Source organism: Mustelus asterias, chromosome 24 (genome assembly GCF_964213995.1).
Source record: "Mustelus asterias chromosome 24, sMusAst1.hap1.1, whole genome shotgun sequence".
Lineage (NCBI taxonomy): Eukaryota > Metazoa > Chordata > Chondrichthyes > Carcharhiniformes > Triakidae > Mustelus > Mustelus asterias.
The window spans coordinates 29,058,416-29,083,450 of record NC_135824.1 but is presented as its reverse complement, the minus strand read 5'-3'; the positions used below and the strand labels follow the sequence as shown (position 1 = coordinate 29,083,450).

The window sequence follows — 25,035 nt, the reverse complement described above, 5'->3', positions numbered from 1 at the left end:
TGGACGAAATTCCCAGAATCATGTAACTGTCTTCATAAACTCAGATAACATTACTGTGGTATCAATTTTGCTTCATCTCTGACATATAAAGTTCACAAGACACCCTTCTTCATCAGGATTATGTCTTCAAAAACAGGAATACTGGAAAATCGCAGCAGGTCTGACAGCATCTGCAGAGAGGGAACAGAGCCAACGTTTGAAGTCAGGATGGGGACATCCTGACTCGAAATGCTGAGATTTTCCAGCATTTCCTGTTTTCATTTCAGATTCCACCATATTTTGCTTTTATTTAAGTAGTATGTCTTTCTGAAATTAATTTGATTTGATTTGATTTATTATTCTCACATGTATTAGTATACAGTGAAAAGTATTGTTTCTTACGTGCTATACAGACAAAGCATACTGTACCATAGAGAAGGAAAGGAGAGAGTGCAGAATGTAGTGTTACAGTCATAGCTAGGGTGTAGAGAAAGATCAACTTAATATGGGGTAGGTCCATTCAAAAGTCTGAGTGAGAGAGTTTATAAGAGTTAGAGTAGAGTTTTAAAAGCATAGAACCAGAGTGAAAGATAAAATAGAGGGAATGCTGGAGACAGCTCGCAAGAAGTCGCCACACTCCGGTGCCATCTTGAACCTTCGGAAAACAGTGATGTGGATCTCAGTCTTAACAGCCAGAATAGAATCATAGAATCCTACAGTGCAGAAGGAGGCCATTCGGCCCATCAAGTCTGTACTGACCACAATCCCGTCCAGTCCCCATCCCCATAACCCCATGCGTTTACCCTGGCTAGTACCCCTGACACAAAGGAACAATTTAGCATGGCCAATCCACCTAACCCACACATCTTTGGACTGTGGGAGGAAACCGGAGCACCCGGAGGAAACCCACACAGACACGGGGAGAATGTGCGAACTCCACACAGACAGTGACCCCAGCCAGGAATCGAACCCGGGTCCCTGGCTCTGTGAGGCAGCAGTGCTAACCACTGTGCCGCCGAATGGTGATGTGATGAAGTAGAATCTGCCTGATTTTATATTCCATTTTAAACAATGAATACCAGAAGGTTCTATGAAGGGCGGGCGGTGTGCTCCATCTGATTGTCTTCCCAGAGGTGAAGGTGAAAATCTATTCCTGTGTGACTGAGGATCTGAATAGTCTGGATGAAGCTATTAGCAGCCTGTCTTTCCTTTTGAATCCAGTGGACGTAAATGATACCCACTACATCAGCTTTTGGTTCTAAACTTATGCAGGATCACAAGGATTGTTTAACATTTATACTAAACAGAGAGGAACGCATAATATATGGAAGCAGCTTGTTGAACTTGAACTATTATCATACAAGAACTGCACAAATTAACAAACCCTGAGCGAAATCTTGAGATTAGAAGGATTTCCCCATCCCCACCCACAGAGATAAAGATGTAGGATAGACACCTAGTTAAATCACCTAATACCATGATGATTAGCACCTTAAGCAAGAGCTGGAAAAAATCTGCTTAGGAATAGGATTCAACGTTATGAGGTTAAGTACAGATAAGGATGATCAAATGATTTCTGGATCACTATATTTTTTGGAGTTGCTGCGCCCATGTCATGCCGATCATGGCTGGTAGTTAAGTAGTATGAGAGTTCCTATGGCATTTTATTTGGTATAAGTAAAGAAACGATATACATTACCTCACTGGAGATTAAATGGGTTGGGTGGATTTGATGTCGGAGCAGATTGCACATGGACTGTGGAAGGAGAGGATTTGAGGGCATAATGGCAGTTCTGGTTCCTTACTTTCTAATAATCTTAATTTCCTTTTTTGTAGCAGCCTTATTATTTAATTTAGAACCATAGAACCTCTACAGTGCAGGAGGAGGCCATTCAGCCCATTGGGTTTGCACCAAACCTCTGAAAGACCCTCTTACCGAGGCCTACCCTATCCCCATATCCCTGCACATTTACCACGGCCAATCTCCCTAACCTACACATCTTAGGACACTAAGGGGCAATTTAGCTCGGCCAATCCACCTAAGCTGCACATCTTTGGACTGTGGGAGGAAACCGGAGCACCTGGAGCAAACCCACGGAGACACGGGGGGAACATGCAAACTCCGCACAGACAGGAATAGAACCCGAGTCCCCGGCACCATGATGCAGCAGTGCTAACCAATGTGCCACCATGCCCACCCATTTGATCAGCCACCTACTGCAACAACGGAAGTACAAAATGCTTCTGGTGTAATGTCACTGACTTAAATGATTTAATTTTATATGTGACCATTAGAATTTTAGAAAAGCTGTTTCATTGGTATATTGGCCTTGTTTGCATAATATCATGGGGTATGAACAGCCTACAGCTGTTCCTTTTTTACAAAAAAATTAGGAAAATGGAAGTGATGAATCAATGTAAAAATGTAACTAATGATACCACTTACAATGTCAAACTATAAAAGAACCACAAGTCTGTAATAGAACACTCTGCATTATCATTTTAAATCTAAAAAAAAATTCAATTAATAGGATGTATGGTGTTGGAAATGATTTGAGATTCCAGCTGGTTTATTGAGCCTGACCTTAAATATTCTTTCCCCAGAATGACGTCAGCTATCGACTTTACAGCATATACAGTCTGCAAATGCCAGGCTCAAGGCATCAAAGTGCAGCCATCCTTAAAAGTCACCCCTGCAGATGGAAACACCTTTCAGGGCAACTTGAAAGGCTCCCAAGTGTCAATATGATCTCATACTATGAGTTCTGCCCCTCAGTGGAACCTCACTGAAGACAAAAAGAGAACAAAAAATAAATCAAGAGCAGCTTTCATCGGAACATCAAGATCGTACAGCCCTAGAGTGGAAAAATAGGATCTAATGACATCAATTAGGGTAAATCCTCCATGGAAAAGCAGATATATTATGCCCACTCCGTGTACCTAAGACCATATGTGTAGGGTCATCAAATGTTGTAGAGTTCAAAGACTTATGAATTTAAGCTTTGCTCACAGATTTTTAATAATGATATTATCTTAAATTAATCAGATCCTTTGTAAACATTTTGCACAAACATTGGACATGGATCATTTCTTGAACCCATGGGAGCTGCAACACTATCACTCGAACATGCCAGAAATATGACAAAGCTTTTTGGTTTAGTTAAACGTATGCAATTAATAAATAAATGTGTTTTTTTTCTTTTGGGAATGAATTTATTTTTAGAGGAATGGAAGGTTGCAGTAGGTTGTATATCAGTCTTTCACCTCTGGAAGTTGAGAATCAAATCCAATTAGGGCTAAGCAAAATGAAAATCTCACCATAAAATGAGTTTCTGTAATCTCGACCCAACTTCGAATGAACAAATTGGCAAGAACCGGTAACCCAAGGCAGAGAGGTCAGATCTATTTACCCTTGAAAAAATAATGGTGGACCTTTGTCTCAAACTTTTAGAAGCTAATTTTACTGTCCTGCTGCCACGGGAATCGGAGCCAGCAAGAGGTGGACCATGGAAAGGTCCGTTGACCTCGGACAGGACTTTCCAGTTTTGGGGTGAGCGCGGCTGGAAAATCCCGCTCTTACAATCCATGTGATGGTGGTACTTCCACAATGCTGTTATGAAAGGTGTTCCAAGTTTTTTACATGGAGATCGTGAAGAATCAGTGACATAAGTCCAAGTAAGGATAATGGCCGGGGTTTCACAGCCTCTCCCGTCCCGAAACCATAAAATCTTGCCGAGAATCAACAGACCTTTCCATGGTCCACCTCTCACCCGCTCCAATTCCCGTGGTGAGCTGGCATAACAGAAGGCTCTCTTGTAAATTTGGGAGTGAGATACATTGTTGGAGCAGCGATGAAGGAATTTCTACTCTGCATCTAATCATGCTATGTCTGAAACGCTTTTCACATCCTTCACTTTCCTGAGCCGTTCTGAACCCAAAAGGAAAACTCATCGAAAAGAGGGAAATGAAAAGACTGGTCCCAAGTGGTCATGTATGCCTTAAAATGGAACACCAACAAAAGGGCAGCACGGTGGCACAGTGGTTAGCACTGCTGCCTTACGGCACCAGGGATCCGCATTCAATTCTGGCCTTGGATGGCTGTCTGTGTGGAGTTTGCATGTTCTGCCCATGTCTGCCTGGGTTTTCCTCTGAGTGCTCTGATTTTCTCCCAAGATGTGCAGGTTAGGTGGATTAGCCATGCTAAATTGTTCCTTTATGTCCAAAGATATGCAGGTTAGGTGGATTGGCCATGCTAAATTGCCCCTTTGTGTCCCAAGGTGAGTAGGTTAGGGGGATTCACGGGGTAAATATGTGGGGTGACAGGAAATGGGCTTGGGTGGAATCCTTTGACAGGGATTCAGTGCAGACTTGATGGGCTGAATAACCTCCTTCTGGCCTAGAAGGGCCTCTATGATTTGATGATTTCAATGAAAGAACACTTCCATTCCACCTCTTTGCGGATCTTTCCATTCTCAGTTTTGTCTCCAATCTCTTGCTCAATAGGAAAGCCAAAGTAAAGTTTAGTGTTTCATGTTCATGTGGTAGCAACTCAAAATTAAAACGTTTCGGTGATGGAAAATAAAAACTGCCCACCATCTTTGCTCTTTCTTCCTTCACTAACACAAAAAAAATTACCTTAGAATTGAGACAGTTGCCTGAAGCAGAATACCTGTCTGATTGGATTCATAACGCCTTGTCAAGTATGAATTTGAATTCATTCTTGAGATCAAAAGCATTGCATTGAACATTTTAATTCCTCCTTTGAATGCATCAGTACATTCTAAGCATAAGTTTTATCTGTCACCCATTTACTTGGTAGTTTCCTTTCTCATCGTTGCAATTTAATAGAAGTTAAGTTGTCAGATTTACAACATTGGCCACGCAGTTTTGTTACCACATGTCTGTCATTAAGTTTGTAGGTTTTGGCCTTAAACTTGAGTGAAGTGGTTCTCGGGTTCAATGTTATTACAAGAGGACACATCATTTTGATTTATTCATGTATAGAAAGCTACATGTTCTTGCAAACGTTATTCCGCTTATTTCTTTAGATTGTGATGAAAATTATACATTTTTAAATCAGACATAAAAACAGTCAAAACATGTTTGAGGACATTGTGGCTTTCTTCACTCAAAATTCAAACAAGGAAGTATGCAGGGATTGAACTGATTATATCTGGCGAACTCAATATCAAAACTAGGCTGAAAATATGTGCTTGTATAAAATAATGTAACATCTTAGTTTCACTTTACAAATTAGAAGATTACTTTTCCCTATGTCCCCTACTTACCCTACATTATAAAATTGACAAAAGCCCAAAAATGTTTTGGGACATACTCAGGCCGTGAAAGGCGCTCTCTGAATAAAACTTTTTCTTTCACTGTAAAGTTTCACTTTCATTCCAAAGGCCTCCCAAACTCAACCACTGCAGGATAAGGGATGTGGGAGCACCATCATCCCAAGATCCTCTCTCAAGTCACACATTGGCTGGAATTTTACCACCCAGCCTGCCACAGGAAGGGGGCGGACCATGCAAAAGTCAGTTGACCTCAGGTAGGATTTTACGGTTTTGGGACGAGCGAGGCCATAAAATCCCGCCCATTATCCTTACTTGGACTTACGTCACTGATTCTTCAGGTCTCCGTGTAAAAAGCCTGGAACGCCCTTCATAACAGCATTGTGGAAGTACCATCATCACATGGACTGTAAAGACGGGATTTTCCGGCGGCGCTCGCCCCGAAACCGGAAAATCCCACCCAAGGTCAATGGACCTGTCCATGGTCCAGCCCTCGCCGGCTCCGATTCCTGTGGTGGACAGGACGGTAAAATTCACTCTTAAACGTTTGAGACAAAGGCCCACCATCATTTTTTCAAGGGTAACTAGGTATGGGCAATGCTGGCTTTTGTCCATAGCCTCCATATTCCAAGAGTGAATTTAACAAAATATATCAAAGGGAAAATCTATGGTTTACAAATGGGGCAATTAAACCACAAATGATAAAGTGTGCATAGAGTACGCTGCTTTTGAAAAATATTTATAATGTACATCAGCTTTAGTCATTATTCAATTCATATAATTGTTTACATAAACTAAAATATACTACTTTAAATAAATAGGACGGCATGATGACACAGTGGTTAGCACTGCTGCCTCACAGCACCAGAGACCGGGGCTCAATTCCGGCCTTGGGTCACTGTCTGTGTGGAGTTTGCACGTTCACCCTGTGTCTGCTTGGGTTTCCTCCGGGTGCTCCTGTTTCCTCCCACAGTCCAAAAATGTGCAAGTTCGGTGGATTGGTCATGCTAAATTGCCCCTTAGTGTCCAAAGATGTGTAGGTTAGATGGATTACCATGGTAAATGTGTGGGGTTATAGGGATAGGGTAAGGGTGAGGGCCTACGTAAGATACTCTGTCAGATTCGGTGCAGACTCAATGGGCTAAATGGCCTCCTTCTTCACTGTAGGGATGCTATGATTCTGAAGTTTGCATAAAACACTGAAACATGTATATTAAATACTCACATTACAGAGAATACTGTCAACATTAAATAGAAAATAAATTTAATTTGGAGGACAGTGGGGGTTTGTGGGAAGGTGGGGGTTTTAAAACGCCCCACCAAGTGCCTGAAAATCTGGCCTGAAAACTCAGCAATGCATCTTGGGAGATACACGCCGGTTTTCAGTCAGAGCCTGATACTCTGACGAATTACGGTAAAAATTCCACTCCTCGATTCTTATCATGACTGTGGCTTTTATAATCATCAACTCAGTGGCCTTTGACATCACCCATCCACTGTTGCTCAGGCGGAATGCGTGAGTCATCAGAAGAAGACTCAACTATCTGCCTCATCGATCCCGTTGACACGTGAGTATCTGAGCTGCTGCCTGCACCTCATGAAGCTTGTGATGATGATGCACCTTCCTCTTCATCAACTGCTGCTCGACACATAAAATTCACGTGGGAGATAAAAGACGCAAATTAATCCTGGAAAGATACGTACTAGGTGGCATGCACTCCAGGTGAGAGGAGGGAAAGTTCAAAGGAGATGTGAGGGGCAAGTCTTTTACACAGAGAATGGTAGGTGTCTGGAATGCTCTACCAGGGGTGGTGGTGCAGGCAGGTGCAGGGACGTTTAAGGAGCTTTTAGATAAGCACGTGTACATGCAAGGAGAGGATGAGTTTGAGAGAGATTTTTGGGGTTGAACAGAGAGAGGACATGTCCCCTTTTCTTCGTGCTCTGCCACTTTTCTTTCGGCTCACGTCCAATCCTTGTTGCTCCCTGTGATGCCTTGCCCTTACCTTGTGGCTTGTTGTCTTCTTGCCTCCTGGGCCTTTTTCTTCTTAACCATTATTATTCGTGTTAGTTTTTTCTTGTATGGGCTGGTGAGTGGGGGGTACGCCCATGTGGCAGAAGAGAAGGAGTAGGTGGGGGGGGGGGGGGGTGGGGGGGGGGGGGGGGGAGAAAGAACAAAGGAAAACCGGGTGATGTTCTGCTTCTGTCGTATTTTAGGTGGTTGGGGGGAGGTGGTTGTTGAGGTGGTGTGTGTTAGGGGGAGGGGGCTGTTAGGTTGGGGGTTTACGTGTTTCTGGGGGCTGGGAAGTGTGTGTTGGAGAGTTGTTTTGGGGGGTTTCCTGGCTAGGGAGGTTTTGTGTCTGTTGCTGAGTCAGATTCTGTTTTTTTGGGGGGGTGGGGGGGGGGGGGTTTGTTAGTGGGTGGTCTACTGAGAGGGTAGTATGTGCGCTACTGGGGGGGTGGCGGGGGAGGGGGGTGCAGTGGTGGGGGGGGGGTGCAAGAGGTCAGGCGGTGGGAAAAAAAGCCCTGGGGGTTTCCTGACAGGCATGTTGGTGAGTCGTTGTTGGTTAAGGGTGGTTTGTTGTCCTCCCCTGTCCTGGCACTTTTGTCTTCTATGTGTGCCTGTTCAGGAGGTGGGGTGAGTGGGTTCCCAGAGCTGGAGAGAAAGAGAGAGAGAGAGAAAGCGATGGCATAGCATAATGATGAGGTTGAGTCGGCGTGGTAGATGGGCAGGCGAAGATGTGAGGAGGCACAGAAAATGAGAAGGAGGATGTACCTACAAGGTAAATGGGTATAGTATCATAGAATCCCTACAGTGCAGAAGAAGGCCATTCAGTCCATCGAGTCTGCATCAACTCTCCAGTAATGCATCCCACCCAGGCCCTATCCCTGTAGCCCCAGGCAGTCACCCCGCTAATCTCCCTAACATTTTGGGACACGAAGGAACAATTTAGCAGGACCAATCAAACGAACCTGTACAACTTTGGACTGTGGGAGGAAACTGGAGCATACACGGGGAGAACGTGAAAATTCCACACAACCACCCAAAGCTGGACTCGAAACTGGGTCCCTGGCACTGTGAGACAGCAGTGCTAACCACTGTGCCATTCTGCTGCCCATTGATGTGCTGGGGTAGGCTGGATAAGGCAGCATGAGGGAGTGGGGTCATGCACACTGTAGGATATAGGTCAATGTGCCATGGAACACAGCTATCCTGGCCTGATTCGGCTGTTAAGCCACTTTCTGCACTCAATCCAAGAACCTGACATCGCACTCCTGCTGCTGGGCTCCTCTGCAAACTCCAATCATGCCTTCTTGGCCTCCGCTGCAGGCTTCATCTTCCAATTTGTAAGGTAGACTTTCTCTGACTGTGCCCAGTGGCACAGTCAAGAAATGGCTCTGATACAAGGCACTGCTTTTGCCTGCGTGGACTCCATTCTGGCACTTCTGGTGAAAGGATCAAAAGTAACCCTTCCCTCACTTTTCAACTCAACTACAACCTCCTTTAAACTGCGTGTTTGGAATGTCCCTTTAAATACTGAAGCTGAAGTCATGTAAGGTCCGCATCCCACCAGCTGCCACTGATTGGAAATACAATCATAAAGAGGTGGCTGAGTTTAAAAAAACTACCAACAGATGTGTGTACTTACTTCTGGGTTTCCCATGTGCTATTAGACCCCACTCCAGCTCACTGCCACCATGTTGCAAAATCAAAATCCTGGCCAAAGTTTCGGCATTTTTATAGTAGTAAGAAACTGAAAAATGTTCTCCAATATTTCCCTGGAGCAGATCAAATCATTCTGAGAGACTGAGTAAGAAAGATTACTAATGATTGTTCACCTTTGATTAGAAAGCTACGATATCTTCTTCAATTGAATATATATATATTATATTTAATAGACAGGTTGCATGCGAGAAATATTATTCCACAACCCTAGCACCAAACAAGGTGAGGAGGAAGTTTGAAGATACATTAATAATGGTAAGAGGCTAAAGTTTCTCGCAAATTAAAGCAAATTGCGGATTTAAAGTATTGATTCACAATATAATACAGAGCTTGCAAAATTAACACCCAGTGAATACAGCATCACAAATCATTATTTTTCACACAAGCAACACTGCAATAATTAACTTCGAGTTAATAGTGTATACCTTTGTTCGGTACTAATCTCACTGTTTATGAACACAATCGCTTTCCATTTTGCGCTCATTGAATCGTAACTTTATTTTTGAGCGATTGTGCTTTGTGTAAAACATAAGACAGAGGTGATTAATAAGCATGCGTGCAAGAGTGTTAATGCTAGCGGATTGAAATTTTCATGCGGATTAGTTATTGAAACAGAGGAAGATTTGGTCCTGATTTACAGCATAGAAACTTGGCTCTATTTCCCTCTCAAAGGACAGATTGGTATCATAATTCCTGAATCAATTCCTCCTAAATAATTGAGCATTGATGATTGTATGTTTAAGTTGCATATGTTTCCAATTTCTCCTGGGTTATTTTCTCTGGGAGATGACAGCTCACACCAGGATAACTGCAGCCTTTTGATTACTGGTCCAGTGGCCATTCCTCATGTGGTGAGTTTTGATTTGTTATTCAGTTATTGAGGTTTCTTTTTAAAGTTTATTTATTAGTCACAAGTATGCTTACATTAACACTGCAATGAAGTTACTGTAAAAATCCCCTAGTCGCCACACTCCGGCGTCTGTTCGGGTACACTGAGGGAGAATTTAGCATGGCCAATGCACCCTAACCAGCACGTCTTTCAGACTGTGGGAGGAAACCGGAACACCCAGAAGAAACCCACTCAGACACGGGGAGAATGTGCAGAGTCCACACAGACAGTGACCCCAGCCAGGGATTGAACCCGGGTCCCTGGTGCTGTGAGACAGCAGTGCTAACCACTGTGCCACAGAGCCACCCTTGTATCATGCCTACTGTTGATTTTGACCTCAGTAGACTACCAAGCGTGCCTCGTTTACAGCAGGACCATTGCATATCCATCAAGGAGTATAAAACCAGACTCCTTGTTTCCCTTCCCTCAAGATTCACTCCACCCTCCTTCCCCACTCTTGAACACTGCTACAACAACTACTGCCACCACTTGCATTGATACAGCACCGCTAATGTCATGAAACATTTCCGGTGCTTCACAGGAGTACAGTGAGACCAAAATTGACACCAAGCCAAAGAGACAGACATTAGGAGAAGGAAGTAGATTGTAAAGAGCGTCTTAAAGAAGGAGAGAGTGAGGGAGAGAGAGAAAGAGAAATGGTAGAGGAGAGGGCAGTGGAGAACAAAAGATGTTGATGGAGGGAATACAGAACTTATGGCTTGGGCAACTGAAGGCCTGGCCATCTGTGGTGGGACAAAGGGAATGGGGGATACAGAAGAGGCTCAAATTGGAGGGATGGAGAGCTCTCAGAGGATTGTTGAATTGTGGTTAGATGGTGAGTCCATGGAGGAATTTGAATATCAGGGCGAAAATTCAAAAACAAAAGCCAAATACAAATACCTTCACTGTTTCCATGACAAAGACTAGATAATTGACAAGGAAGAACACGTCTCACCTTCCTAGGATGTTACAGTTCAATACAATATCATAATGATACATTTACCCACTGTACCTTGGCCACAAGAAAATCTGCAGTAAATGTGGATCACCTCAGATTGCATTCACTTCAGATTTGCATATTTACATTAAGCAGTCTTTTCCAAAATATTCTGTGGCATGTTACCTAATTATGAAGCCAACTGCTTTGTGCGTATAACTTATTTTGAATCTTGGTGCAATACGAGACAACTCAAACATGCGCCTGATTTTCACAAGTACATGGAGGACGGCACAGTGGCCCACTGGTCAGCATTGCTGCCTCACTGCGCCAGGGACCCGGGTTCGATTCCTGGCTTGATGTACGGCCTGTGCAGAGTTCTCCCCATGTCTGCGTGGGTAAGGTTGGTAATGCATCTCAGATCAAGTGACGCCAAGGTTACAAACAGGCTGACTGATTCTCAAGCTGTTGTGAGGGAAAAGGATAGTGTCATAGAGGTATACAGCACAGAAAAAAACTCTTTGACCCATCGTGTCTGCACCAGTCAAAGTCAAAAAACCTAACCATTCTAATCCCATTTCCCTCCACTTGGCCATAGCTTTTTATGTCTTGGCATTACATGTACACATCTAAATTCTTCCTAAGTGTTATGAGGGTCTCTGCCTCCACCACCCTTTCAGGCAGTGAATTCCAGACTCCCACCACCCTTTGGATGGCAAAGTTTTTCCTCACATCCTCTCTAAATCTCCTGCCCCTGACCTTAAATCTATGCCCCCAGTCATTGAACCCTCCACCAAGGGGAATAGTTTCTTCCTGTCTACTCTATCTACGCCCCTCATAATTTTACACTCAATCATGTTCCCCCTCAGTCTCCTCCGCTCCAAGGAAATCAACCCCAGTCTATCCAATCTCTCTTCATAACTACAACTCTCCAGCCCAGGCAACGTGCTGGTAAATCTCAAGGTAAATGTTCAAGGGGAAGAAATTGAATCACACTTCATGCCAAAATTCTTTGGGTAAACTTTATTATGAAAAAAAAAATTAAAAGCTAATATAACATATTGTGAACCTGATTGGTATAAAAATGTTTAAAACATAAGTGCGCAATGATATAGGGCAATATCGTTTAATCATTAGTGCAAACAAGGTGACTGAACTTACCGTGCTAACAGACTGAAACCGACCACAAGACTAGAGTGTGCAATTTAATTACTGTGGCAAAAATGTGTCTTCATATTTTAAATCCCTTTGATGGCCCTCATTTTTTTTTGTCTTCATAAGCTTGTTTTATCATTAAAAAAGAGCTTAAGAAGAAAAATGATTTTACAAGGGAAAGCAGAGCACAATTAAATCATTAACTTTTTTTTCTCTGATTCCCACATGAAGTTCTGAATTTAGGTCAGATTTTCAGGCAGTTTACTTCCTTTTGAAGTACTTAAACAGAGGGTCACAACCAGTTACACTTCAAAGCTTTATGTATTATACAGCCTCGTATGAAACTGAACAAGAAATAGCCTGCAGTTATGTCTTATTGCAGGTCTACACTGAAGGTCTTTTAAATGCAACAAATTGTGTAATAAGGAAATCAATAAAGCACTGTTATTTATCATGTAATTTAACCTTCAAAATTCCAAGCAAGGTTCACATTTTGAGTCGGGTGGAGCAATTTTTTCTGGCAACTTCAACCTTTAAACTGATTTCATTTTGTTCGAATACTTCATGCCAAATGAACTGGCAATGCTGTTGCTGCTGCATTTAATCTACATTACTGTTTCAAATTGCTGTACCATGTACTATTTGAATACTCTGCCCTGTTGGGAACAAAAGGAGATAGCATTTATAAAATAGGATCTTTGCAACTGAACGTATACCCGTTGCATTGACTTCTGCCTGTTTCTCCTCTGACAAGATACATTGCATCAAAATTGCACGAAGATCATTTACAATTTTATAAAGTAAAAGAGCAACAGAGTCTTGTTAACATCTGCAAAATGTTCCAACAGCCGTGTGATTATTGAACTTAACTCGTGATTTAACTTAATTCCTGCATTTGATATCATTTCTACGACCCGCCAATGTCACTCCTGTAAAAGATGCATTACTGTATTTGACACAACTTCGTCTTTCTTCAGTATCATTCCAATAATCAGAACTAGGTGCTAATTAGTTTGATATCATTTTCCTCAAGTGAATTAGAATCATGCCATTTAACTCCAGCTATGAAATCAAATCTAGCCGAGATGCAGAAAGATGAAGCTATCATTTCTCTCTTTTCCACCCTCTCTCTCTGTCCGCTGACTACAGAGGTCACAAGTGGAGTGGGTTTGATCAGCTTCATGCCTGCCGGGCCTGTAACACAAAGAACAACATAGTTCAATACAAACTTGCACCAAGCTTAAAAAGTTACTCAAAGACACTGCCACCTTGATGCAACTGTTCACACGTGTGGCTTTTGCTACCAAATAAACCAGTTGGACTTTAACCTGGTGTTGTTAAACTTCTTACTGTGTTTACCCCAGTCCAACGCCGGCATCTCCACATCATGACAATCTAGCCAGGGTCTTTCCTCATACTGAGAACTTGGGTCTGAAGTTGCTTGAACTTACAAAATGTGACCTACTTTGGTGACGTCTTTCTGATTGCGCAGTGGTTAGCGCTGCTGCCTCGCAGTGCCAGGGGCATGAGTTCGATTTCCGATTTGGGTCTCCGGCTGTGCGGAGTTTGCACGTTCTCCCGTGTCGGCGTGGGTTTCCTCCGGGTGCTCCGGTTTCCTCCCACAGTCTGAAAGACGTGCTGGTCAGGTGCATTGGCCATGTTAAATTCCCCCTCAGTGTACCCGAGCAGGCGCCGGAGTGTGGCGACCAGGGGATTTTCACAGTAACTTCACTGCAGTGTTAATTTAAGCCTACTTGTGACACTAATAAATAAAACTGTAGCCATCTGTTAAACAAATCAACTTTTTAAAGGTACCTTCTAAAAATCTGGCCTCATCAACTTTACTCTAGATAGTGTGCCCAGCAGGATTTGATTAAAAAACAGCCTGCAGCGGGGGTTTGAGCAGTGACAATGACTGTTACTCCGCATCTCGCCTGTGTACACCTTTGAAATGCTTGATACTAACAGTGGTTCAGAAAATAAGAAATACAGTGTGTCATGGCAGTGACATCTTCCCCATAATCAACACAAACCCTCCCTCAAAATAAAACATAAACATGAAAGCAAAGCAAAGTGCTTAAGGGTTGAATTCTCACTCTGTGAGAAGTCAATGCGTCCATTATTTTAACAAAGGCACTGGCTTGTTTGAGTTTCTTGTTGGGTTTGAATTGATCAAGAATGTGTAACGCCTTTTCTGTAAGATGCTGTCCTCCACTGAGAATCAACCAAAATGTTTCCTTCGAGGCATTTCCTGCTGATGAAATGACAAACAGCATTACTTTTATTAAATCCAGAATCACTCTGATAAAGGTGGAGGTGCAGTGAGTTAGCAATTGTAACAAATTAAACTAGGCTTTATTTGCCAGTCGGCAGTCTCTGGTAGATAACGTGTATTTCAAAATAAGACTTTTAAACCGAGAGTGACTCCAGTGGAGGAGCATGTTGCAGTTAAATGAACGGAACTGGATTATTGATTCACAACTGACTTCACCAGTTTAGATAGGAATTAGATGCTATGTAATTGCATATTCAGAATTCGCTCAAAAGGAGAAAGTCTCGACAGTACCGAGGGAGTGCTGCACTGTCAGAGGTGCCATTGTTTGGACGGCACATTAAACCAAAGTTAAAGTTTATTTCTTAGTCACGAGTAGGCTCATCTTGACGCTGCAATGAAGTTACTGTGAAAATCCCCCAGTCGTCACACTCCGGCGCCTGTTTGGGTACATTGAGGGAGAATTTCGAATGGCCAATGCACTTAATGCAGACACGGGGAGAATGTGCAGACTCCGCACAGACAGTGACCCAAGCCGGGAATTGGTCCCTGGCGCTGTGAGCCAGCAGTGCTAACCACTGTGCCACCGTGCCGCTCAGGTCGGACCTTCCCTCTTAGATGATGCAGGGAAATCCCATCGCACTCGAAAACCAGTGTCCTGATCCACACTTCAACCAATATCACGGAAAGTAGATTATCTGGTCGTTATTGTATTTTTGTTTGTGGGCTCTTGTGCGCAGATTGACTGCTGTGTTTCCCACATTATGGCAGTGACTACACTTCAAAATGTACGTCATTGGGTGTAAGTTGCTTTGAGGATGATCTTAGGTTGTGAAAGGTGGTAAATAAATGCAAACCTGTCTTCGTCCTTTGCTGGGGTTATGAAGGAAATCGTTTGATTATGCTGTTCCTTTTTCTTCCCTTCACTGACCTGAGTGCCACAAATGCAGGGAACTGGAGCCACCTTTTTTGCCAAGAGGTCAATAGGTGGGGGTGGGTTGGTAGATAAGTCCAGGGACCATTCTTACAAACGCTACTCCTCTTGACATGGATTGAACGAACCTCTTAGAGTCATAGGCCAGAATTTTACTGCCCCGCCCACCACGGGAATGGGAGTGGGTGAGGGATGGACAATGGAAAGGTCCGTTGACCTTGGGTGGGATTTTATGGTTTTGGGATGAGTGAGGCCGCAAAATCCCACCCAAAAAGTCATACAGCGCAGAAAAGGTCCTTCAGCCCACGAGTCTCCACCGGCAATAACTACCACTAAAGGCACACTAATCCCATTTTCCTGCACCTGTCCCATGTTCCACACACCCCGGACATTCTCTCTTCCACCTTCTTCCATTGGGATAAAGTTACAAAAGTCTGAGGTCTCATACCAACCCGACTCAAGAACAGATTCTTCCCTGCTGCCATCAGATTTTTGGATGGACCTACCTCGCATTAAGTTGATCTTTCTCTACACCCTAGCTATGACTGTAACACTACATGCTGCGCCCTCTCCTTTTCTTCTCTATGTATGCTTTGTCGGTATAGCGTGCAAGAAACTATAATTTTCACTGTATACCAAAAGATGTGACAATAATAAATCAAAGAAGGAACACACTCCCAGCTACTTTATTTTTAAATTCCAGAGTCTAGCCATTTTCCAGTCAATATATCTTCAAATTCATGCCCTTGTAGAAATGTGGAAGTTCAAGACCAGTTTTACCACGTTTAATGAAATTCATAACCTCTGGGCAAAAGCATCTGTTTTATTTCGTAGAACAAACACAGAGCAACAGAAATGCAAAATAAAATAGTCATCAATGCACATTTGTGAAAGTGTAACTTTCAAACCAGACCAGTGGCAAGTTTCATTCCAGTACTAGTCTATCTCCCAGATACGCTTTATCTCCCATTTAACCTTTCTTGGTGATATTCAAGATTTACGAATAAGTTTCTGAACATTATTCAATACATTATACATTGGGCAGCACGGTGGCACAGTGGTTAGCACTGCTGCCTCACAGCGCAAGGGACCCGGGTTTGATTCTGGGCTGTGTGGCGTTTGCACATTCTCCCCGTGTCTGCATGGGTTTCCACCGGGTGCTCCGATTTCCTCCCACAGTCCAAAGATGTGCGGGTTAGGTGGATTGGCCATGCTAAAATGTCCCTCGGTGTCCGGGGACTAGCTAGGGTAAAATACATGGGGTTATGGGGATAGGGCCTGGATGGGATTGTGGTTGGTGCAGACTCGATGGGCCGAATGGCCTCCTTCTGCACTGTAGGGATTCTATGATTATTCAACAATGCAACAAAAATAATGTACAGTGGTACAATTTGAAAAATAGTTGCATTTATCTGCTGTATTCAAAATAGAATTGTTATCTTTATTGTTGCTTCGAGCATTTATTACTTAAATGACACATTCCAACAAGTTCAAGTTGAAACAGTTTGAATGGCGTTAACAGCCAGAGCGTGGATAAACAACAACTTTGTCAAAACTAACACAGTATACATGTCTTAGAATGTTAACCAGGACTCCTAGACTTCAGATCCAATGAGTGATAATCCCTGAGGATTAAAGGAATTTAGTCAGCACTGCGCCAGGCATACTTAATAGTAATGTGAAAGACAGGCCCACACCACTTCCTACCACTAGGAGGCATTGCCGCCTGTTTTATCCAAGCAGGAGGTCTATTGTCTCTCTGACACCACTGCAGTACTGGTGTCACTCCCTATTTAATGGCTGTCAGTAAAAGGGAAACAGAATGCATTGGGTAATTAAAAACAAATAGCAGCCAGAAGCCAACTGCACTAAATGATATTGCCATTAATACCAATTTAGCACACACCTGGACAAGGTAAGATAAACAGCACCAAGTCTCTGAATACCTGCTGTGTTTCCCGCACTGCTGAATGTGCCCACGCTCATCAGTAATATTGTGGGCTGGTGGTCGAGGAGGGCAAGTTTGATGGTAATTTTATAATTGCTCGCACCACTCGCATCTTAATATGTCGCCGAATGAGCTGAAGCAGACATTCTCTCGCAGTCTGCAGAGATGAAACACGCTTTGGAAAGATTGGCAAGGTTTCAGGAGCTCAGTCCTTATTACACCTTCATGTTTTAACCATTTCAGAGCTTAATTGTAACCTGCCCGTGTATTGAAGAGAAAAGTGTGAAGCATCCTCATTCTACCGCCAGTCCTGTGCTCTGAAGGCCTACCTGAAGCCCAGTGAGTTGTCATGGCAATGACCCGACCCGCATGTTGCATATACACATCATGTATATCAGTACTGTAGGATTAGAGGGGAAAATGCAACCAGAACTACTGCTCTTGATGCTACCCAGTGACCTCCATGTATAGACATCAAGTGACTGATTAACTCTGGAGTGGTATCACAGTCTAGCATTCCTACACAGTTGATTAGTCTTCCCATACTCATGCCTGAGGTTGAAAGGTCGCTGGAGCACAGAACTTGAATCATAGGATTCTACAGTGCAGAAGGAGGCCATTCAGACCATCAGGTCTGCACCGACCACATCCAGGCCCTATCCCCATAACCCCATGCATTTACCCTAGCTAGTCCCCTGACACTAAATGGCAATTTAGCATGGCCAATCCACCTAACCTGCACATCTTTAGAGTGTGGGAGGAAACCGGAGCACCCAGAGGAAACCCACGCAGACACAGGGAAAATGTGCAAACTCCACACAGACAGTGAACAAAGCCGGGAATTGAACCTGGATCCCCGGTGCTGTGAGCCAGCAATGCTAACCACTGTGCCGCCCCTAAAATATGTGAAAGAAAGCCATTGAGGACATCATATTCCCCTGGATACCCTAAGTAAGGAGTTTCATGAGAAGAAGGAAGGGGCAAAAGTTGTTAACAAAAAGTAGGTGCCTTTATCTGACACACCTTGCCTATTTGACCCTCCGATATGACCTGGAAGTAATAAGAACAATAACTTATAGCACCTTTAATGGATTGAAAAGTCCCTCCCGAAGCACTTCACAAGAGCATTGTTCAACAAAGTATAACCTTGAGCCACCACAGGAGATATGAGTGGGATTTTACGGCCTTGCTCGTCCCGAAACCATAAAATCCTGCCCAAGGTCAACAGACCTTCCCATTGTCCGCCCCTTGCCCGCTCCGATTCCCATGGCGGGCAGGGCAGTAGAATTTCAGGCATGAAGTCAGTTGACCAAAAGCTTGGTCAAAGAGTCAGGTTTTAAGAAATGCCTGAAAGGAGGAAAGTAAAAGGCAGTGGTTTAGGGAGGGAATTCCAGAGCCACGGACAACCGAAGGCACAGCCAACATTGATGAAGCAATTAGAATTGGGAATGCACAAGAGGCCAGAATTAGCTATCTCCGACTTTGAAGTTTATTTATTAGTGTCACAAGTAGGCTTACATTAACACTTCAATGAAGTTACTGTGAAAATCCCCTAGTCGCCATGTGCCTGTTCGGGTACACTGAGGGAGAATTTAGCATGGCCAATGCGCCTAACCAGTACGTCTTTTGGACTGTGGGAGAAAACTGGAACATCCGGAGGAAACCCACGCAGACACGGGGAGAATGTGCAGGCTCCACGCAGACAGTCACCCAAGCCGGGGATTGAACCCGGGTCCTGGCACTGTGAGGCAGCAGTGCTAACCACTGTGCCATCGTGCCACCTGTGCCAGAGGGTTGTGGGGTTGGAGGAGATTACCAAGATAGGGCGGGGGCAACACCATGAAGAGATTTTAGAACAGGGTTGGGAATGTTATAAGGCGCTATATAAATCCAAGATTTTCTTCCTTTCTTTCATGTGAAGTTTAAACTATATTTGCCTGCACATCCTACAGCCTACAATCCTGCTCCCGGCAGGTCTGGCCATCAAAGCAACAACCAATCCCGATATGTATAGTTGAGCAGGACCCCAACAATTAGGGATGGTAGTCCTGCTCCCAAGAGCGGGCTAACATCAGTCGCATTGGGAAGGCAGAGGATTCGGAAAGTTAAGTCATTTCCCTAATTTGAGTTGATCAATGACCCATCTGGAGGTGGGGAGGTAAAGTCAGGCCATGATTTCTGGCAAAGATCCTTAAATTATGCAAGATTTTGATCGAGTAGACACAAAGGCTTGGGTTGGAATCTTACCACCGTTCACACCAGCAGGATTTTCCCATCCTGCTGTAGTAAATGGAGATTTGGCTAGCCACCGAATTCACCGACCTCGCTGCAGCAGGAGCCTGGCTTGAACGGCAGATAAGGTCATACCCCTAGAAATTCAATAAGATCCACTGTTTGGCACATTACCTGCAGAGAGTTAACAGCCAGCACTCAAATGGGGTGGGGAAGTCGTGGGCGGGAGGGCTGGTGCTGGGGGCTGGTCAGGGGGTAGGTCTATAACGTTCTGGATTTTGAGTCTCTGAGTTCAGCATCTCATAGGTAACCCAGCAACCAGAACTTGCACAATCTTGCATGCCAATGTGCAGGTATGTGCATGGGTAAGATTGCAGTGTGGGTCTTTCGAGGGTCAAGGGAGAAGATTGAGGGATCTGGGGTATATTACTAGGGGTTTAGTTGCGCTGCTGGGGCAAGTGGACTAGAAGGTCTGGGTGGCATGGTCGCACAGTGGTTAGCACCACTGCCTCAGAGCGCCAGGGACCCAGGTTTAATTCCAGCCTTGGGTCACTGCCTTGCGGAGTCTACACATTCTCCCCATGTCTGCATGGGTTTCCTCTGGGTGCTCTGGTTTCCTGCCACAGTCCAAAGATGTGCAGGTTAGGTTGATTGGCCATGCTAAATTGTCCCTTTGTTTCAGGGGGATGAGTGGAGTAAATATGTGCGGTTATGGGGAGAGGCCCTGGGTGTACTGTTGACGGTGCAGGTTCAATGGGCCAAATGGCCTCCTCCTGCACTGTAGGGGTTCTATGATTTCTACGATCTCAGGAACCAAAGTAGCAGTGATGAAAGAGAGCACCAATCTTCTCTTCATTCCATGCTGCTGAGAGTTGCTTTTCCAGGAGTCAATCAGCAGTGTGCTTAGATGTACAGTTTCCTCCTCTTGATTTTTAACATGAGCATAAATCAAGTTTCACTGACATTAAAATGCTGATTAGAAAATCTAAGCTTTAGGGCTAATTTTCAACAGCTGGCCGCCTGATTCTTCACTGACGACTTGGTGACAAGCAGACGGATGTGTTTTGTGGGACCTCTGGATGCCCATTTTCCCACCTGACTCCGGCCTCAGGCAGGCCTTTCAGGAGATGTCCAGCACTCCGGCTCAAAACAGTTCAAAAGCTGGCAATTTGAACTTTCCATGAAGGGCAGAGCAAACAAAGTGTATGTGAGGCCTAGTATTTCCAGGTGTCGAGTAGCTTCGAGGTGGGAGTTGTAAATTCCGCCCGTAGGCTGTTAGTGAGGAGCAATGTAGGAGGAGATTACATCTCTCATGACAGGCCATCTACCATATCTGGCTGCGCATTGTCTCTGACCATCAAGATCACCATAGCCTTGAATTGTAATGCATCATGATAACTTGAGGTTAGAGCTGGGGTCAAACTTCAGCGGTGGCACAGTGGTTAGCATTGCTGCCTCACAACGCCAGGGATGCAGGTCCGATTCCCAGCTTGGGTCACTGTCTGTGTTGAGTTTGCACATACTCCCCGCGTTTGCGTAGGTTTCCTCTGAGTGCTCCGGTTTCCTCCCACACTCTAAAGATGTATGGGTTAGGTGGATTGGCCATGCTAAATTGCCCCTTAGTATCAGGAGGATTAGCAGGGTAAATATGTAGGGTTATGGGGAAAGGGCCTGGGTGGGATTGTTGTCGGGCAGGCTTGATGGGCCAAATGGCCTCTTCCTGCACTGTAGGAATTCTGTGATTCTATGTGTTGTTTGCCATGACCAACCAATTAATCTTGTGCCCTAAGGACTCCAGGAGCTACGAGAGAATAGCTGTGTGTTTTTCAGCCACTCACAAATCCCAGGTGTGTCTTTGACTGCACACATGAGGCCATTCAGGCCATCATCTATCAATCAAACATATTCTAGAAGTTCACATGGTTTCACTCCTTTACTGAAAGCACAATACTGCAGATGCTGGAAATCTGAAACACAAACAGAAAATGCTGGAGAAACGCAGCAGCTCTGGCAGCATCCACGGAGAGAGAAACAGAGTTAAAGCTGGAATTCTTCAACTTCGCACTCCCCACTACCACTGTCAATGAGAATGGAGGATTTGGTGCTCAGTCAAATCTCCATCTATTGCAGTGGGACCGGAGAATCCCAGCAGCGGGCGATTTCGGAGGATTCTGGCCAACATTTCGAGTCTGTCTGACTCCTCTTCAGAGCTCCTTTAATGTTCCTCTGGTCTTTGACTGCTGACAATGGTTTATTCAGATCTGGTATTTTGGAACCTCTGATGATGCTTAGACCAGGTGCCATCCCTTTCCACTTTGGCAAAGGATAACGCGTGCCCAGTTGGCTGAAGGATTAATGACTGCAGATTGATGTGGGCAACACAGTGGCACAGTGGTTAGCACTGCTGCCTCACAGCGCCAGGGACCCAGGTTCAATTCCTCGTTTGGTCACTGTCTGTGCGGAGTCTGCACGTTCTCCCAGTGTCTGCATGGGTTTCCTCCGGGTGCTCCAGTTTCCTCCTATAGTCCAAAAGACGTGTTGGTTAGGTGGATTGGCCATGCTAAATTCTCCCTTAGTGTATCCAGACTGGCGCCTGAGTGCAGCGACTAGGGGATTTTCACAGTAACTTCATTGCAGTGTTAATGTAAGCCTACTTTAAACTTTGATGTCAATCCAAAACCGAAGGAGACTATGGAGATCAGATAGAACAGTACTCATGGCGTAACCAGAGCAATCATCGAGCATTATCCAGAACGATTCCAAAACACATTCCACTGTCCGGGGTGGTCCTAAGGATGGCAAGAGGGCAGCTCTGGGAGATTGTTGAACTTAGTACTGCCTCCGGCATAACCTTGCCCTGCAGTGGGCTGAGGTATTGTTGGTGATGGATAAAGGGAGACCATCCATCGTGTGAAGAGGAGGAGTTGACGCTGATGAGGCCTGCAATCTTAGCCTGTACCCAGAACTGTACACCAGCAACTTATTGACAATTATTTCCCTTAAATTGTCTGACTCGCTCACATCTATCACAATTCACCTCCATTTCCCGCCAGAACATCATCTGAACCATTCCATCCACCCTCCAACAGAGAAATGACCTTTTCCAAACCATTGCTTTATTTCATGCTGTGTCTTCCGTTACCACAGCAACACTCTGTAATCGATCCTGTTTAATGAATGGATGTTTTAATTTAATTGTGTTAACAAAAGGCAAAATTAGTAACAAGCAGATAGGTGTCATACCATTGGGTCTTGCTTTCCTTCCAACTGCTCCTCCCAGGAGATGGTTGCCCCACTGGCTTCACTATGAGCAGTGCCTGATTGGCCACTGTGGACTTCTGAGATGCTGATGCTCAGTGACTTCTAGGGACTTGGGTCTGAGAGGGATTGGCAGCAAAATGCATCATCAGATGGACAGACAGTTCATATTGAGTGGTGACTGCTACCTTTCCTGATCTTGCACACTGAACCTTTGGGTTTTGGAGCAAGGTCATCAGAACTCAGGCAGTCTGTGGTGGGCACTGGCTGAGGAGATGGTAGGGATGCTGGAGACCAGTCCCAAAGTGGCATCAATGTGAACTGTGATTATCCATGCTGGTGCTGATTCCAAGAGACTCCTGGACATCGGTGCCAGCTGCAATACCCACTGAGGTGGCCAAATACTCCATGGTACATTGCAGGGTGCAGATGAATGAGCCATAATGCCACCAAACAGATATAATCTCTGGCACAGTGCATCAGTACTTTCTAGTATATCATGTAAACACTAGAAAGCCTCAAGCAATTAGTGGTCTGCAAGAAAGATTGTTCTCCTGAAGGTTGGGCTGCTGAAGTCTGCCTTCAGCAAAGCTCGGACCTGATCTTGTACCCTGAATAGTCATTGTGTAGTCTGTGCTTATCACTATCACTATCGTCACCGCTCGCTAGTGATAGGGGAGGCGAAGGCCTAGTGGTATTATCGCTACACCATTGATTCCCGGCTTGGGTCACTGTCATAGAGTTATAGAGGTTTACAGCATGGAAACAGACCCTTCGGCCCAACTTGTCCATGCCGCCATTTTATTTTAAACCCCTAAGCTAATCCCAATTGCCCGCATTTGGCCCATATCCCTCTATACCCATCTTACCCATGTAACTGTCTAAGTGCTTTTTAAAAGACAAAATTGTACCCACCTCTACTACTACCTCTGGCAGCTTGTTCCAGACACTCACTACCCTCTGTGTGAAAAAATTGCCCCTCTGGACACTTTTGTATCTCTCCCCTCTTACCTTAAACCTATGCCCTCTAGTTTTAGACTCCCCTACCTTTGGGAAAAGATATTGACTATCTAGCTGATCTGTGCCACTCATTATTTTATAGACCTCTATAAGATCACCACTCAGCCTTCTACGCTCCAAAGGAAAAACAGTCCCAGTCTATCCAGCCTCTCCTTATAACTCAAACACTGTCTGTGTGGAGTTTGCACGTTCTCCCCATGTCTGCGTGGGTTTCCTCTGGGTGCTCCAGTTTCCTCCCACAGTCTGAAAGACATGCTGGTTAGGTGTATTGACCCGAACAGGCGCCGGACTATGGTGACTAGGAGAATTTCACAGTAACTACATTGTAGTGTTAATATTCCAGACACTCACCACCCTCTGTGTGAAAAAATTGCCCCTCTGGACACTTTTGTATCTCTCCCCTCTCACCTTAAACCTATGCCCTCTAGTTTTAGACTCCCTTACCTTTGGGAAAAGATATTGACTATCCAGCTGATCTATGCCCTTCATTATTTTATAGACCTCTATAAGATCACCCTTACTTGTGATCTTACTTGTGGCTAATAAATAAACTTTAACTTTACTTTTATTAATCCAGAAACTCAGCTAACGTTCTGGGGAACCGGGTTTGAATCCCGCCATGGCAGATGGTGGAATTTGAATTCAATAAAAAATTTCTGGAATTAAGAACCTACTGATGACCGTGAAACCGTTGTCGGAAAAACCTATCTGGTTCACTAATGTCCTTCAGGGAAGGAAATCTGCCATCCTTACTTGGTCTGGCCTACATGTGACTCCAGAGCCACTGCAATGTGGTTGACTCTCAACTGCCCTCTGAAATGGCCTAGCAAGCCACTCAGTTCAAGGGCAACTCAGGAGGGACAATAAATGCTGGCCAGTCAGCATATTCCACGAACGAATAAAAATATGTACCTTCCCTCTCTGCAAGCCCCTCTATCCCATTCTCCATCAAAACTGCTGCGCTGATTTCAATGTCGGTGCTTAACAAGGATCGATCATGTGGCAGCACATCTTGGTGAGAATGATTCGCCCTCCTTTTTTTGTGAGTCACGGGGTGCATCTGAGAAAAGATGAAAAGGAGCAGTGTCAGGAAATAATGGGAAGATGTTGCAGTCGGATGCCACACTGCCAGAATGCATGATTGCTTGAGGGCAGAGAATTGAAGAGAGAAATGGGCAGACAACTCAGATGATCACCAGTCATTCCTTCCTGATGTTTCTCCTACTGCTCGACCCATGATTTCTACGATTTTTCTATCTCTAGGCTCCGTCAGAATCAATATCGCTGAATCATTGAACAAAATTAGCAGGGGAATCCAATCGCACAAAGTCTCCAAAACCCAGTTTCTTTTTTTGCTAATTTAAGTCATATCCCACTTTAAGAGGCATTAGGT

The 25,035-nt window shown here is 44.5% G+C and overlaps 1 long non-coding RNA gene across 2 annotated transcripts in view; it reads right to left on the bottom strand.

Annotated features, from left to right (window-relative positions):
* Positions 1–14,188: 14,188 nt before the first annotated feature.
* Positions 14,189–25,035, bottom strand: part of LOC144511057 (uncharacterized) — a 70,127-nt gene continuing 59,280 nt past the window's right edge. The window contains exon 5 of one of the 2 annotated variants that reach the window (XR_013500739.1): positions 14,189–14,229. This is a non-coding gene — a long non-coding RNA (uncharacterized LOC144511057). Of the gene's footprint in view, positions 14,230–24,658; positions 24,703–25,035 lie in introns of those variants that run through there. The other variant, XR_013500738.1, reaches the window with a different exon arrangement.